The 18,109-nt window shown below is 41.7% G+C and overlaps 1 long non-coding RNA gene across 1 annotated transcript in view; it reads right to left on the reverse strand.

Moving 5' to 3' along the window:
* The window catches only part of LOC149997383 (uncharacterized), a 31,624-nt gene extending 13,716 nt beyond the window's left edge, over nucleotides 1-17,908 (reverse strand). Inside the window, exons 1-2 of the long non-coding RNA XR_016514138.1 lie at nucleotides 17,813-17,908; nucleotides 14,427-14,518 (exon numbers count right to left, since the gene is read on the reverse strand). This is a non-coding gene — a long non-coding RNA (uncharacterized LOC149997383). The remainder of the gene's footprint in view (nucleotides 1-14,426; nucleotides 14,519-17,812) is intronic.
* Nucleotides 17,909-18,109: the final 201 nt, after the last annotated feature.

The following is an 18,109-nucleotide window of genomic DNA, read 5'->3' on the forward strand; positions in this document are numbered from 1 at the left end:
GAAGTGAAAAAAAGCACAAAGTGGCCACGATTTTACAAAAAGTTTGGACAAAAGCCAGAGTATTTCCAGGCCCTTCTCACCCATAATGCCATTTTCTTTTCCCAACATATATACTGTAAAAACAAGAGGCCCTTTCTCTGGACTCAAAAGGTCACTAACCTATATTTATTTCTGTGATTCATCAGTTAAGTCCACATTTAGAAAACCCCTGCAGATTCAAATATGCTAAAAATATATATACGACATATGAGGAGGAGACCTCCAATGATGTGTAGTTTGTTTGCTGCCTGATTCTGTGACCAAAATTGAAGATCAATAGTTGTGTCTCCATCTTACACTGTGTTATGGTAAGTGTCTCAGGCAGGGCCTTCATGAATTAGGAGTATCACATGCAGAGTCAAATGCATGCACATTGAAAGCAACCTGTCATGCAGTTGGAGATGTCATCTATGGGACTCTTTTTCCTGTACCATCTGTGGCCACATCAGGGACCCCTGGAAGCAGCAGTGAAGCCTCAGGACAACTCAATTATTTGGGACAATTTGGTAATTTAGTTCCTCTTGCACTTGTGCATATAAACACCTGCTACATGCAGGCATATGTGGGACATGCAGCATGACTCAGTGAGAGAAGTGGACACTATACTGAGCTTTGGTTTTAGCCAAAGTGTCAGACCGTCACCTAGACATCATTTGAGGTCTCTGTCTTGTATGTCACGATTGGAATCCTCATAGTCTTCTGTGCATCTGTAGGCATGTTAAATTCTGACCAGAATAATGGGTCACAAGATCATGTGTAAAATTAAGTGATTTTTGGATCTGTTTAAAAGACCCCTTGTATCTACAGAACATGGCTTGAAAAAGAGAGCATACAGTTGTATATGAAAAGGGCCTGGCACAAACGGGCATATGGTCCACGTGTGTCTGAGGGTGTGACCACTTCTTTTCTTTCCCACGCTAGCTGCTGAGCTGGCCCTGGTGCCCTTCACACTCAACTTTAGATCACCAACCTGTGCCATTCAGAGAATGTACAGCCAGAACCACTTAAAGTGAGCTCCACTTAGTTGTACAAATCCTGGTGAGAGACCCCTGATGAGAGCGCCCCATTTCCTTTTATCAGTTTGTTTTAACTCTCTCTGAGTTTAACTGCTGCACTATTGGAAGATATGCAGGAGAGGTGAGGAAGGGAATGTCACGTTCAAACGTGAACCTGACACGTATGAGTAATGTGAATTTAAAGTAGTGAACTCTTTTTGTATTCTCATTTGTAACACCATGATTTAAAAAGCACTTACCTCTAAAGGGAATTTTTAACACTTTTAATTCAATGTATTGGCATGACATTAGTTAAGAAAATTATACAGGTTTCAAGTGCACAATTCTATCGTAAGGTGTGTGTAGATTGTATTGTGTGTTCACCACCCAATTCAAGTCTCCTCATGCTTCCTTTGAAAATTAAATGTGGTATGAGATGCTTTTTTATAATATATGTTATTTTAAAATACAGTACTTTAAGTAATTTAAGAACTTTCCCTGGCGAGGTGGCCTATTTAGTTTAAGCATCATCCCTTGCACCAATTGAGTATTGAGTTTAATTTTTCATCAGGGCACATACCAACGTTGTACGGTCAATTCCAGTGAAGCTGCACAGGAAAGGGAACCAGTCACTACTTCTTTCTCACATCAAAGTTTCTCTCTTTCTCTTTCTCTACTCCTCTGTCTCTTTTCCTTTCTGTCTAAATTCCTTTCAGTTAAAAATCATATATTCAGGTGAGGCTAAAAATATTTAAGATACTAATGTCCTTACCTTCCACTTTAGACTAGATTGATTTGGTAGACATTTATAGATCATTTAAGGCAAAAAAAACCCTCGCATTTTATGCATTTTTAATGCACATGGAACATTTCCCAAGACAGATATTGTACGAGGCCACAAATAAAGCCCAAAATGTTAAATTATATCTGCCATGTTCTCTGACGTCATTGGTAGGAAAGTTGAAATAAAGTATCAAGAAAATAAAACAGAAAGCAGTACAAGCATCTGAACAACATGTTTGTAAATAACCAGCAGATCAAAGAGAATAACAAACCAAAACAGAAACTACCTAGAGACATAGGAAAACTGGAAAACAACCTAACTAAATCTGGGATACAGCAAAATCACTTACAAGAGGAAAATTTATAGTTGTACGGGTTTATCTCACCAGGAGAAACTCTTTTAAAAACTTTAAAATTTATTCTTGAACAAACCAGAAAGAATACTTAAGTAGCAGAAAAGAATATAACAGGGATCAGAGTGCAAATGAATACAATTGAAATACAAAAGATGACACTAGTAAAACCAAGTGCTGATTCTTTCCAAAATATATGAAATTGACAAGCTTCCTGTAAGACTCATCCAGCAGAAAAAATAGAAATAATCAGAAATTATAAAAAATGCTTTATCTGACACCACAGATTAGAATCATTCAAGAATGCTGTGAACAATTACCTGCAGTTTCACCCAGTCCAGCACACAGAAGTGGCAGGGGCTGGAAGATTCCCACGTCAAATGACAGATGTGGCCTTACCTTGGGTGGCCTGCCCTGAGCTGCCATACGTGACCCAAGGCTGCTCACTGCTCACTGACCACAGCTGTTAAACAAGAGGTTGGAGCCACTGTCTACCGTGAGTGAAACAATTTTATTACAGGCTTTCCAAATGCCGAAGCCTAAGAAGGTCTGGAGACAATGGGAAAACATCCTGCTCTCTCAACTGTCTTTACCGAAGGCAGGTAGTCAGGGGCCTGTCTCGGAAATGTGGGTGCTTGGTTACCAGGGTTCTAACACCTTTATTGTTCTATCACCAAAGAAGTGAAACAATTTCTTCAACATTCTATCGCATGGGCCTTCTCCAATCATCAGACTTGCCTGTAAACCCCTCAGAACTTTCAAGAGCTCACTGCCAGCACCTCCATAAATGTGCAAATATTCCCAACACAGCCCTCCCCACACCTTCTTCATAATGAATCCAGGGTCCTGGCTTTCAGGAGAGACAGCTAGCTGCATTTAGACCTGCGATTTCTGACTTGCTTAGTTTCCCGCATAATCCATGAGTCTTCCTGGCCCTCCCGGGTAACGTTAGCTGCACAGTGGAGATGACACAAGAGACTAATTCCTACATACATTGTCAGGTGTGTATAACATAAAACCCACACTATCTGTGGGCCACTGTTTCAAGGATTTGATCCCAAAACTCAAAGATGGCAAAATTAAAAGAAGGGCTTAGGCCTGGGATTCAGCAATGTGATCCTAAGAGGGTCATACTGCCCTGGGCCACATTTTTAGGTCTTCCCCTTAAAGAGGTTGAAGTTAGGAAAGCAAAGGTATTATCCTTTATTTCATATAAGCCTTTTATGTTGTCCTGTCATACTTAGGATCAGACCTTGTGTGTCATGTGGGCCTGCATGATGGGCAGACGCCACAATGGCTCCGAGTGGACCCTGCCTCCTGATATGCACATCTCTGTATCACCACTGAGTGATTGCCAACCACATACTCCAGCACACGATACAGCCAGGTGATATGAAGTCACACGCAAGTTGTATTTAACGATAATGTCACTTTTCTCTCATAAACTTTTTTGAGTTGTTTTCCTTTTTTTCCTTTTGTTTCAGTCTTTTATTTTCTCTCTCTTTGCCTCTCCCCTTTCTCTTTCCCTGTCTCTTCTCCTTTTTTAATACCAATTTTGGGGACTTGGAGACCACCATATTTTGGGTTGTGTTAAAGGACCCAATGAATAGTCTTTGATTCGGCTGATGGCCGTCCAGAACAAGAACACTCTGACCTACAATGTCAATAGTTGCTCTCCTTGAAAAGCCCCAATGCAGATGCATACGAAGTGCTTGCTGTCCTTTAGTCTTCAAAATATGTATAAGTTTGAAGGCACTCTAGCCTGTGGATGTGGCTCTGTGATGGGCAAAGCTGTGTCCTGTGTGAGGAATTTGGTAAAAATTCCGAGTTGCTACATTTTGTCATGTGATTCCAGAACTATGGCATGAGGGGTGTGAGGCTCAGGAGGACAGAAAGCTTGGTAGCATGGCCCAGGGGCCATTAACCAGAGAGACAGATGCTGTCCCAGGTGGAAAGCTGGGAAGAGCTGAGGCCATAAATGAGACCCAGTCTTAGACAACTGGGAGTGAGAATCTCTAATGTTTCTCCCTAGGACACCTTCTTTGAAGGTTTTACATGAGTAAGAGGGGTGTTCCAACACTGGTGCTCTCTAACACTTGTGATCTCAGGTTTTGAGCTTTTTTAAAAAATGAGGTGTGAAGAAACATGATAAGAAGAGAGGCTGTTTGGGATCAGACTGTTGGGGCCATCATCAGTTGGACTGCAGACTGTGAGCAAGGCTGGTGTCAACTGGAAGGTAAACAGATGTGGGAAAATCTGCAATCGGCTTAAAGACAGAAATAGGTGGGCACGGTTGGTGTCAGTTGGGATTCTGGGAAAATTGTGTAAGGCTGGCTTCAGTTTAAGAGTATTCTTGTATAGTATTTAAGAGTGTTTAGGTCTATTTTTAGCATGTATTTGTCGTGTTTTCTCAAGATCACTTGTTGAAGGAACTGTCATTGTTTCAGTGTATATTTCTACATCTTTTGTCATACGTGACTTGTCCATATGGGGGAGGGTTTGTTTCTGGGCTCTCTATTATCTCCATTAACCTTTGTGGGATTTTTTTTTTTTTTTTTTTTTTTTTTGCCAATGACATCCTGTTTTGATTATTATTTCTTTGTAGTGTGGTTTGAGATCTCGTTTCGTGATACCTCCAAGTTTTTCTTCTTTTTTTCTTCTCAGGAGTGCTTTGGCTATTTAGGGTCTTTGGTTGTTCCATATAAATTTTAAAATTATTTGTTTGAATTTTTGAGAAGAATAAAATTGGTATTTTAACAGATACTGCATTAAGCCTCTAAATTGCTTTGGAAAGTATGGTCATTTTTAATAATTTAACTTTTCTACTCTGTGAGCATAAACTATTCTTCTAGTTCTCTCATGTTCCATTCAAAATTTTCTTCAATGTCATATAACTTTGATTCAAGAATCTCTCACATCTTTGATTATGTTAATTTCCAGGCATTTAATTCTTTTTCATGTAGTTGTAAATGCTATTATTTAACTTATTTCTTCTTCAGATTTTTGAAAGTTTTCATCTATTTATTTTTTAGAGAGAGAGGAAGAAATGGAGAAAGAGAGGGAGAGGCACATTGGTGTATGAGAAAAACGTGGACTGGATGCCTCTCACAGGCCCTCAGGCTGGTACCTGGCCCTTAACCCGGGCATGTACCCTGAGTGTGTATCACACCAGCGATTTTTCAATTTGCAGGCTGATGCCCAACCCACTTGTTCACACCACTGAGGACTCACCTTCACATTGTTTTGTTATTTTATACAAATGTGACACATTTATATATATTAACTTTGCATTTTGATATCTCACTGAATTTTTTTTATTAATTCTATTCATTTTTTGTTTGATTCTCTTGAGTTTTTCTATGTAGTCTAATGTCATTTGCAAAGAATGACAGTTTTACTGTTTTGTTTTTCTTTAAATGACTTATTTCTCAAAGAAAGAAAATCATAGGCCAATATCCCTGATGAACAAAGATGCTAAATCATCAACAAAATATTGGCAAATCAAATACAGCAATGCCTCAAAAAGATCACACACAATGATCAAGTGGGATTTATTCCAGGAATTCAAGGTTGGTACCACATTCACAAATCCATAAATGTGATTAACCACATAAACATAATGAAGGATAAAAACCACATGACCATATCAATTGATGCAGAAAAAGCATGATACAATCCAGCACCAATTTTGATGAAGAAAACTCACAGCAAAGTGGGCACATAGGGAACATACCTAAACATAAGAGAGGCCATAGATGACAAACCTGAGGCCAGCATCATACTCAATGGGCAAAAACGACAAACATTTCCCTTAAGATCAGGAACAAGGCAGGGATATCCACTTCTCCTCTCTTATTCAACATGGCACTGGAAGTCCTAGCCACAGCAATTTGACTAGAAGAAGTAAAAAGCATCCAAATTGGAAAGGAAGAGGTCAAACTGTCTTCATTTGCAGATGACATGATATTGTACATAGAGAGCCCCAAGTGCTCCACTAAGAAACTCTTAGAATTGATAAATGAATCCCGCAAACTAGCAGGATAAAAAATTAATATTTAGAAATCAGTTGCGTTTTTATATGCAAATAAGAAACTGACAGAAGGAAAATGAATAAAACAATCCCACTCACAATTGCTTCAAAAAGAGTAAAATACCTAGGAATAAAACTAACCAAGATTGTAAAAGATACGTCCTCACAAAATTATAAGACATTGAAGAACAAAACTGAGGATGGTACAAATACTGGAAGCACATACTGTGCTCATGGATAGGGAGAATTAATATCATTGAAATGTCCATACTACCCAAAGAAATCTATAGATTCAACACAATTCCTATCAAGATACAAAAAGTGTTCCCTAAAGTAGAACAAATATTCCTAAAACTTATATGGACCACAGAAGACCCTGACTAGCTTCAGAAATCTTGTGAAAGAACAAAAGTTTTGGGAACCACACTACCTGACGTGAGACTATAGGACAAGGCCAGAGTAATCAAACAGCATGGAACTGGCCTAAAAACAGATACCTAGATCAATGGAACAGAATAGGAGAGCCCAGAAATTAACCAACACCTATCTGGCCAATTAATCTATTGACAAAAGAGACAAAATCATACAATGAGTAAGGAGAGTCTATTCAATAAATGGCATTGGAAAAATTGTACTGATATGTGCAAAAAAGTGAAACTAGATCACCTCTCATACCACACACAGGAATAAACTCAAAATGGATAAAATGCTTAAGTGTTAGACTGAAAACCATAAAAATCCAAGAAGACAATATAGGGAGGAAAATCCCAGGCATTTCCTGTAGCGATTTTTTTTTTTCTGATACATCACTTCAGGCAAGGGATAAAAAGAAGAAGAAGAAGAAAAAAAACCCCCAACTATTAATACATCAAACTAAAAATTTTTGCACAGCAAAGGAAACCATCAACCTACTGAATGGAATAACATATTCACCAAAGGTACTTCCGATAAGGGGTTGATATCTAAAATTTATTAAAAACTCCACAACTACCACCAAAATAAACAATCCAATTTAAAAAATGGACAATGATTCTCAATAGACACTTCTGCAAAGAGGACACACAGATGGCCAATGGACATCTGAAAAAAGTCTCAACTTCATTAATCATCAGAGAAATGCAAATTAAAACCACAGTGAGATACCACCTCACACCTGTCAGAATGGCCACCATCAAGAAATCAGCAACAAGTGCTTCTGAGTATGTGCAGAAAGAGGAACCCTTGTGCATTCTTGGTGGGAATGCAGATTGGTGCAGCCACTGTGGAAAGCAGTGTAGAGTTATCTCCAAAAAGTAAAAATGCATCTGCCTTCTGACCCAGTCATCTCACTTCTGGGAATATATCTGAAGAAACCCAGAACACTAATTTGAAACAATACACGCACCCCTGTGTTTATCGCACCATTGTTTACGATCGCCGAGCCATGGAAGCAGCCCAAGTGCCCATCAGTACACGACAGGAGAAAACAGCCGTGGTACGTTTACACAATGGAATTCTAATCGGCCATATAAAAGAAGAAAATCTTACCCTCTGCGACAGCATGGATGGAGCTGAAGAATGTTATCTAAGTGAAATAAGCCAGTCAGAGGAAGACAAGTACCATATGATTTCACCTTCATGTGGAATCTAATGAACAAAATATACTAACAAACGAAACAGAAAGAGACTCCTTGGTCCAGAAAATAGACTGACAGCTGTCAGGGAGAGGGCACTGGGGGACTGGGTGAAAAAGATAAAGGGGTTAAGCAAAAAGACAAACAAACTCATAGACACAGACCACAGTGTGGTGATTACCAGAGAAAAAGCAGGGTGGGGAGGGGTAGGAGAAGGTCACTGGGGGATAAAGAGTGATGGAAGAAGACTTGATTTGGGGTGGTGAACACACACTACAATATACCTAAATTGTGTTATAGAATTGTACACCTTTAACGTACATAATTTTATTGACCAATGTCACCTGAAAAAATCAATAAAAAGAAAAGAGAAGATAATGGCATCTAGATTGGAGAGGGAGAAGTGAAACTATCTACTTCTACATGACAGGTTCTTGTATGTGGAAAATCATAAGGAATTCTAAAAGAAACAAGAAAACAAACAAAAACTCAGACTATTGGAGCAAAGAAATACATTCAAACAACCCAAAAATTCAATAGAGCATAACAAAATTCAATTACAATGTAAATTACTTGGTATTTTATAATAAAAACAAAGCTTGAAGGATATAAAATGAATATACAAAAACCCATTGTCTTTCTATATACTAGAAATTAACAATTTGAAAAGAAAATTACAAAAACAATTCCATTTATAATAGCACCAAATAGAATAAAGTGTTTAGGAAACATTTCAAGAAAATACTGGAAGATCTGTTCCCTGAAATCTACAAAACATCATTGAAAGGAACTGAATTACACCTAAATAAATAAAAACGCATGTTTATGGACAGGAAGATTTAATATTGTTAAAGTGACAACACTTCCTCAATTGGTTTCCCTAGATAATCCAAGCTGCCTATTATGCAGAAATTAACACACTGATCTTAAAATCCAATCAATCATGGGTGTAAAACTTTTTGACCTTAGAGTAGGTAATGATTCCTCAGATAAAACACCAAAGACAGAATCAACACAAGGGAAAAAAAAGATAAATTGGGCTTTGTCAAAAGTTTAAAAATTATGATTCAAAGGACCCCACCAATAAAGTAAAACAGCCTAGGGCATAGAAGAATAGGTTTGCAGATCAAGTATCTGATAAGGAGATAGTAGCCCAGAATCTTTTATAAACAGTTACAGCTCAACAATAAAATGATAGATGAATCCATTTAAAAATGGCAAAGGGTGTAAACAGGCATTTCCTTCCTACTAAAAAATACAGAAACGGACAATACGTGAAATGATGCCGCGCATCACTAGTAATTAGATAAACGCACACTGAGACCACACGACATCTTCCCCAGAAGGCTACACCTAGGAGATGAAGGACAACAAGGGAGGGCAGGACGTGGAGAGACTGACACCCTGAGCTGCTAAGTGGAGACGGGAAGGTCTGTCCCCTCCCGCCAGCGAGGCTGTTTCCTCTCAGCACGTCGCAGGGTGCAGTTATTTCTGCGATCTCTCCCACTAGACTGAAAGCACCTTGAAGACAGAGATTAACTTCCTCTCCTTCCCCAGAGTATGAGTGTGTGCCTGGGTCTGAGTGTGTGTGTGAGTGTGTGTCTGTGTCTGAGTGTGTGTGTGTGTGTGTGAGTGTGTGTCTGTGTGTGAGCGTGTGTGTGTGTACACGCATCCATACCAGGACACCGGTCATTCTATGCTGTCTGCAGTCACTGATCTGCTCACTTCTCTTCACCACGAGATCATAACCTTCTCAAGACAGGGCTGGCTGAAGCACACACGTGGGCTGACCCTGGGGCGGGGAGGAAGGGGGAGTGGAGGAGGGTTGAGGTCAAGTAGGGGACCCCTGGATGTGCTCTGACTTCGCCAACTTAGGGGTGCCACGCGGCGCTGGCCAAGCCCCATCGCTACCAGCGGTGAGCGTCACACAACCCTTGGAGGGCGGACGTGTGAGCATTTTTGCACGCGTATTAGGAACCTAAAATAGCAAATGAAATCCAGTGGAAACGGAAGGAAACACTGACTGCACACATGTCTGGAAGGGTACATACATAAAATGATTACAATTTTATTTTATTTTAGTTTTTACCTCTCAGTGTAGCATTCTGAGTAATTTTTATTTTTCTCATTGTTTAAGGAACTTGCAGCAAACAACACAAATTACCAATGATTTTCAAGCACACTTAGAACTTTTCAAAAACTGACGAAAGCTGTAAAGCAAGTTCCAACGAATGCCACATAAACTACCTTTATTGCCTTCTTTGCCATTAACCTGGAAACCAGTAACAAGGTAACAAGAAAATCCCTATATTAGATGTTTCCAATAAGTCTCCAAAATGAGTCACAGTTGGAGTTAGAAAATAATTGACATGGAAAAATAATAATACTGCATACCAAAGCCAGATCATTCTGGTTTCAAAAATGATAAAAGCTTCAAAATCAGTGGTTCTCAAACAAAAGTGATTTTTGCCCCCTAGGGGACACCAGGCAATGTTTGGAGCCATTTTAGATTGTCATGAGGGTGGGGGAAGGGAGGGTCTTATCTGCATGCAGTGAACAGAGGTCATGAATGCCAAAAAGCACCTACTACGCAGAGGACAGTCCCCCAGGAGAATGAATTACCTGGCCCAAAAGATCCAGAAACCCTGCTCCATATCATGAAGAGTCCACTCGAATTAAAACAGCATGTCACTTAGCTTCCTAGGCCAGAAATGCTGCCTTTCTTTGATTAGGCAGCATGGAGTCTGCAACTTACAGAACAAAAAAGGCCAGCTGTCCTGCAAATATCGGGGAGGAGTGTCCCAGGCTGAGAAGTCACCTGAAAAGAGTAGGAGGCAAAACAAGATCTGACAACCTAGGAGACTACAATTCAGTCTCCTATACCCTGTGATAAACACAGTAGGCATCTGAGGGTCACTGCTTCTTTTCATTGCTCACAAAGCACTTGAATAACTGTTTCATAATGTCACTTAGAACAAACGGCCTTACTCTTTTGGATTCCGGAATTCACCATCAAAAGTTTTCCTCTTTCAAAGTGTGGACCTTTGCTATGTCGTGTGTTCCTCAGAGAGCCTACCTGGAGCACGTTTCCACTAACAAAGTACTTTGGATTTCTATAATACCATGTATCCAGGCTATGGCCTAGTTTAAAATGCTAAGAATGATGTTACTCTATTCTTTAGTCGTGGAGATATTTGTGACCAACAGAAAATATTTTCTAGCTCCTAACAGAACCTCATTTTCTCTTTTCTTACATGTTTTAACTATTCCTACATCATATACGCTTACAAGAATGTAATGATCATTGTTGAGTGATAGCATATTTACATTGAAAATTAATGGGAATCAACTAAAAAGTATTACAAATAGAATTTACTACAATGAAGGGGAAATAACATGCTGAAATAAATTTTATTTCTAGAAATAGTAAGTTAAAGATATAATTTTTAAAAAAACTAACAACAAAACATGTAAACAATGAAAAACCTGGGAATAAACTTAACAACCATGCACAAGATCTGCATGAACAAAATTGGAAAATGCTACCCAATAACAGACACTTTAACAACTGAAAAGCATTATCAAGTTCTTGGATAAAAGAATGATGATACCTATTTACCAAAGTTCTCTCTAAATGTAGTATCTATATTGAAATAGAAAAGTTGTCCCACAGGAAGTGTCGCTTAAATTGGGACCTGAGATGTGTACCCTACAAACACTCTGGCCACCCTCTTCTGCTCCTTACAGGTTGGCTGTAGCCGCTCCCCAATCCCCTCACGTCATACCTCCACGCAGCTCACCTGACCTCCCTGGACTTCACTGCTTGCATCACCTTTGGCCATGAGTGTCATTTCATGACCCACGGAGACAGGCGGCGGGCAGCGCCTGATCTCAGGACCACCTAGTTGCTCATCTCTCCTCCACAACTGCCCTCACCTCAGGCCTGCCAGCCTCAATGAGCCTCCCACCCAGCGCGGACCCACAGCCTTGGCCTGACCCTGCCTCTCACCTCCAGCCCGATTCCGCCTTTCACCTTAAGACAGGCCCCGCCCCTCATCTGTAAGTTGGATTTTTAGTGATCCGTTTAAACAAAATCAGCCAGGAATCAGGTATACTTTTGGACATGAAGTTTCATGAAGAAATGGATTTATAATGTATAATTTATAAAATTAAAGACTACTCTGTAAAAGAACTTATTCACAGAATAAAAAGACAAGACAAAAACTGGGCAAAAACATCAATCACCTAAAACACAGTGTACAAAAAGACTGAAAGTGAAAGAATGGGAAAAGCTATACAGGATGGTACAAAAGTAGGTTTAATAGTATGAACACTGAATAATAATACAACAATAAATTTTGTTTCTTGTACTCAGAACTCTAAACCTACTTTTGTCTCACCCTGTATCAGGCAAACATACCAAGTGAAAATGACATAATACCATCCAGCAGACTTCGATGCAAAAAGCAATACTAGAAAGGAAGAGCACTTCATATAAATAAGTTTAATTTACCAGGAAGATCCACATTCACAACATACTCAATATAATAAACTCAAATTATATAGAAGAGATACAAAGAAGAATTTATAATCATTAGGGATAGCGCATACCTCGTTAAGAAACAATAGACCCCCTCAGAAAATTCCGTAAGGATATAAGGAACGGGAGCAGCAAACTGGAGTCAACATTCACAGACAACCAAGCGCACACAACTTTCCCCGCTGACCTGCACGACGCTGTGATTCCCAAAATGAACAAGAGATGACAGCAGAGATGCACGCCTGGAACGTCTGTTACACTGACCCTATTGTAGTCTGAAGCAAGTTTCAAACAAATTCAAAGGATTGAAATTATATAAAGTGAATTTCTTGTTCTCATTGTAGTTAACAGAGTAATCAGTAATACATGGTAAGTAGAAATCCCTACATTTAAAAGATATGAAATACACTTCTAAATAACTCTCAAAATAATTCGCAGTTGTAGTTAAAAATAATTGGAACTGAATAATAAAAAAAAAAATGCATTAAAACCTACTGGAGCCCTGGCTGGTGTGGCTTGGTGAGTTAATCGCTGGCCTGCGAACCAAAAGGATGCAGGTTTGATTCCCGGTTGCTTCACATGCCTGGGCCGTGGCCGGATCCTCTGTTGGGGGCATGAGAGAGGCAACCAATGGATGATTCTCTCACACATCCAAGTTTCTTTACCTCTCTTTCTCCCTCCCTCCCTTCCTCTGAAAATAAATAAGTAAAATCTAAACAATATAGTTAAGACAGAAGTAATATTTTAAGAACCTATTGCAATTCACAAGGTTTGCATCATATCACAAACCCAGAGTAACAAAAATTAAATCCAGAGGAAGCAGAAGAATATAATTATGCAAGTAGAGATGTCTTGAAGGGTCTAAACTTATAACAGTAGCAGTTAACCTGTTTGGGTAGGATTTTGAATACATTTTTATTCTCCTAGATAATGTAAGTAGCCTGCAACAAAGAAAGGCTTTCTCGGTTTGGGTAAAAAGGAGTTCTAGAGGAAAACATGGCATAATTTAAAAATAACCACACCAGAAGCCTTTTGTTTGCTCACCTGCACTGGTCTTGTCACCCAGAGGGGCTCCTTTGCAAACTTGTGCTGCTTTCTGTGCCAAGGTGGCAGAGCAAAGAGGGAATGATGGGAACAGAACTCACATAAATAGCGAAGAGCTGAGAACCGCAGCCTGAGGGAGTCTGTCCCCGGGCTGTCCCACAGCCGTGATGCTCCATAACTGAGAAGCGGCACCACTGAGTTGATCCGCAGCAGCGCTGCTTCACAACTCACCCGTAACAATCCTGGGTTTCTTAACCGCTGTGCACCCACTCACAGACGTTCTGTACCAAAACCGAGCTATTTGCACTCAATAAGCTTTCCTTCTTCAACGCACCCCACCTCTGGAACTCCTGTCGACATTGAATTGGTGTCAGTTCACACACACCCAGGACACACTCAGGACTCCGGACACAGACCCTGGACTCAGGACCCTGGACCCTGGACCCTGGAGCAGACTCAGAACCAAAAGCTGAACCCCAGACCCCTGCCCCAATCCAAAAACTCTCTCCAAGACCCAAGCCAGACCGTGGACCCTGAATGCCAGACACCAGACACCAGAGACTGACAGCGAACTCTGGACACCAGCTTCCATACATCAGACTCATGAGCCAGAACTGCACGTGGACCCCACACACAAACCCAGCGCACAAAGACACACCCAAAGAGACCCCAGCTCCCAGACACACAGCCAAATACAGATTCGACCCCGGGCCACGGACCCTGGAGACAGAATCCACATCTGTAAGCAAGAACCCATAGCCAGACTCCAGAGCTGGAGCTGGACAATGGACCCCAGTTGCCAGGGGCCAGATGCAGGAGCAGAACCAAGTCCTCACCCTGTGAGCAGAGCTGAGAGTTAATGAAGAGCTCGTGTGACTCACTAAGTCGGAGCACCTAGTGTCACAAATATTTTTCAGGCAAATGTAAATGTACAAGAGAGGAAAATAACTCACAGAATTACTAAATAACGCCAAACCCTGCAGAAATAAACCAAAAAGACGAGCAGCAACAAGAAAAAATAGTGCTTACTTTTGCCAGAGATGTCCATGATCTCTCGGCTGCTGCACCTTCCAGAAGTTAAGTGTCCCTGCCATGAATGTCACCGCGCCGGCTCACCAAAACTGTGGGAGATTAAAAACTACTTTTGTCATACCTTCTAAATTCTGACACCTGAGATAATAGTCAAACTCGCACAATCAGATTAAGAGGAGATACTCAATGTTTAATACATGCACAAGGGGAATTCATATTGAAATGAATGCCAAACACAATGAGGTGATATCGGGCATAAAGGACACTTTGGAAAATGGAAGAACAGAGTCTTAGACTTTAATGGTGAAATGGGTACATTCAGGTTAATTTAGAAAAAAGGCAGCATACCCGGCAGGTTAATTTTTGTTCAGCGACCCCCCAAAGACTATAACACACAAGAAGGAAGATAAGAGGGTGGACGGGCTTTTGCTAGGACTATTACTGTCTAAAGCTAAGGTGATTGTGCTAAAGCTCTTTTCCTAAACCAAATTTTGGCCATTAAACTGCTTAGGAAGAACTGAGATGATAAACGTAAGTAATTTCTCAGTCTTTCCTTTCTTAACAGCCAGTTTAAGATCAACATGCCGAGTAGAAAATTCTGGCCCCCTTCATTACCACCTTTGAAAGTTTGAATAAAAGGTTTATAGCCACAAGCTAAAATGGTGCCTTGTTCCATATTTCACTGACATAATCACTCAGTTTTGAGAATAAGTTGCTTTAGCTAAATTGCTAAACCTTACTTAAGGAAATGGTGACATATATGTACTCCCCAAATTTACCTATTAAATACCTCATTGCTCGCTTGCCTACGTGGTGGAGAAGCAATCTTTCCTCTAACCTCAAGAATCTTTAGGCTGGTCCAATAACCCAATAGGTATGACACAGATTAGCCAATGAAAATAACCAAATTTTAGACATACGTAGGCATGGGAACCTCACTCACATGAGAGTCAGAAACCCCACATGCAGAAGAGTATTAGAATTGGAATGGAAACACGGGTGTACACAACATACTGAGCTAGTGGTGGTGTAAGGTGCCTTGGGGCTTCAAGTCTCCTTGCAAAATTATAAGAGCAGATGCTTCAAAAACAGGTGCTATTCCCAAGATGTACAAGATGGCAACGAAAAAGAGCATTTCCTGGCGGCCTCGTCTCGGCTGTTATTCCACAGATGCGCACTAGATGGCAGGCAGTGTGCAGCAGAGTGTACAAAGGGGCCCCACTCTGACACGGCAGGGCGACCTGCCACATCAGCCCTGGGTCCTCTGGCTGTTGGGAGAAGTATTACCTAAGAGAGCATGGAGCCCTGTAATGCGAGCTCTGGGTCTTCGCCAAAGAAAATCAAAGGTTGTGTCCGGTCAGCTCTGGGGCTTATGAGCAAGGGGAGGGGCCCCATCTGAGAGCATAGTGGGTCCTGTGACATCAGGTCTGGGTCATTGGAATGTGGAGAGGATCACACATGAGAGGCTGGAGTGTCCTGTTACTACACAACTGTGTCCTGTGAGGGTCAGAAAGGCGTCTCCCTGTAAAATTGAATGTCCTGACCTTTCACCTTTGTGTCCAGTGACTGCGGGGAGGGGTCTGACTAGAGAGAGTAGGGTGTCCGGTCACATTGGCTCTGTCTCCTATCAGTTTGGAAAACAGTCCCACCAGCGGGAACAGTGGTTTCTGTCATATCAGCTCTGGGTCTCCTGAGTGTGGGGAAGGGCCCCTCCCTTAGAGTGTAGGTCATCCTGTCCCATCAGCTCTGGGTCCTGTGATTGTCGGGTACGGTCACACTTGAGATGGCAGAGGGTACGGTAACTTCAGCCTTTGCTCCTGTGGTCGTTGGCTGACCCACCAGAGACAGTGAGGCGCCCTGTTGTTTCGGTGTGGAGTCTTATTACTGTGATGAGGAGTTCCACCCAAGAGTAGAGCAAGATCTGTGACATCAGGTGTAGGTCCTGTGAGTGGAGGCGGCCAGTCTGGGAGAGTAGGGGGTCCTCTGAAAATCGCGCTGCATCTTGTGAGCACTGGAAGGAGTCCCATCAGAGAGAAAAAGGGGTTGTGTCACGTCAGCTCTGGGTCCGGTGAATGTGGTGAGGGGTTTCACCCAGAAAGAATAGCGGGTCCAGTGACATCAGCTCAGGGTCCTATGAGTATGAGGAGGGGCTCCCACCTGACAGAGTAAGGGGCCATGTCACTTCAGCTCTGAGTTCTATGATTGTGAACAGGGGGCTCTCTCTGGGAGAACTGGGGGTCTGGTCAAACTGGCTGTATGTCTTGTTAGTTTGGGGAAAGGTCGCACCAGACAGAATAGTGGATCTTGTTGTAGGGGCACCAAATAGTCCCTGTAAAAAGTTTCAAAGGTCTGCTAAATACGTAAACACGTAGGGGCTTCAGATGTTCTTTGTAAAAAGTAGCAAGGACTTGCTAAAAAGCCTTGAAGAGAGGAATGTCAGAAGGAGTGTAGCAATTGGTGATTTACAAGCTAAAAGGACCTCAGCCTCTATCACCTTCCATTTACTTGTGTCTGGTTTAGAACATTTGTGAAGGTTGTGCTTTGCAGAATGTCTAGCCCTTTGAAGACAGATTGCTTCGCAGGGAGTTCGTCCCTGGCTGAAGAGCTATGCTGCCACCAGAGATAACCTTATAGCCTTGCAAATTTCTGTTCCTGTTACTGCCAAGACATTCCTGCAGTCCTGCCCAGCCCCCTCTTCCTAAGGCCGTTTCCCGCCAAAGAAGCAGCAAAGGGGGCCTCATCAGTATAAAAACTCCGCGTTTTAGACTCCATTGCAGGTTGGAGCATGTTAGAGGCCGGCTCAGGGTCTGCCCAACTCCTGGTCATTATTAAAATCCTTTCCTTACTTTATACACGGCTTCAGAGCGTTCCATCTCACCTACATAGCTGCAACACTATCCCCCGAGCCACCATGGAGAGGAGTGTCACGTGAGAGTAGCGGGTCCTGCCACAGGTACTGCGGGCCCTACCACGATGGATGCGTTTGTAAGACATCCCGAGCAAGGTGTGGCGTGAGTTGCCTTGGAGATTCATATTGCCCTTGCAAAATGGTAAGAGCTGCTGCTGAGTACATAGGCGCCGGTCTCAGGATGTGCACTAGATGGCAGCAGGGAAGAGCATTTCCTGGAGTGTGCATCTGAGCCTGTGGGGGGTTCCACTCTCTCTGCCTGCATAGAGACTCCTGTCACTTCAGCCGTGGATTCTCTGAGTGCCGGGAGGGGTCTTACCGGAGAGAGTACGGAGCCCTGGTCATGGGACGGTGTGGAGGAGTCCAGCATGAGAGATTAGGGGGTGCTGGAATGTTAGCTCTGAGTCCTGGCAGGGAGTGTGGGGTGTCCAGTCACTGCCCCTCTGAGTCCTGTGAGTGTCAGGAGGGGTCTTACCTGAGAGAGCAGGGGTCCTGTGACAGCAGCTCTGGGTCAGTATGTGATTATCACATCTTCGGTTCTTAGGATGCAGAAGACTGTCTTCTTTGGTAATCAAAGACCTGACTGAAACGATATGAAGCAGAAACATTTTAAGGAAACATAGTATCTCTTTTATAGGCAGAAAAACTTTCATACTACCTTATCTGGTGCTACACAATATGGAAAATTTTTTGTCATTTCAACAAAATAAAATAGAACTGAACCGTGCTTCTACGTCAGCTCACTTTTCATATTTACATTCATTTACTTAAT

Source organism: Furipterus horrens, unplaced genomic scaffold, assembly GCF_987537825.1.
Source record: "Furipterus horrens unplaced genomic scaffold, mFurHor1.1.pri manual_scaffold_11, whole genome shotgun sequence".
Classification (NCBI taxonomy): domain Eukaryota; kingdom Metazoa; phylum Chordata; class Mammalia; order Chiroptera; family Furipteridae; genus Furipterus; species Furipterus horrens.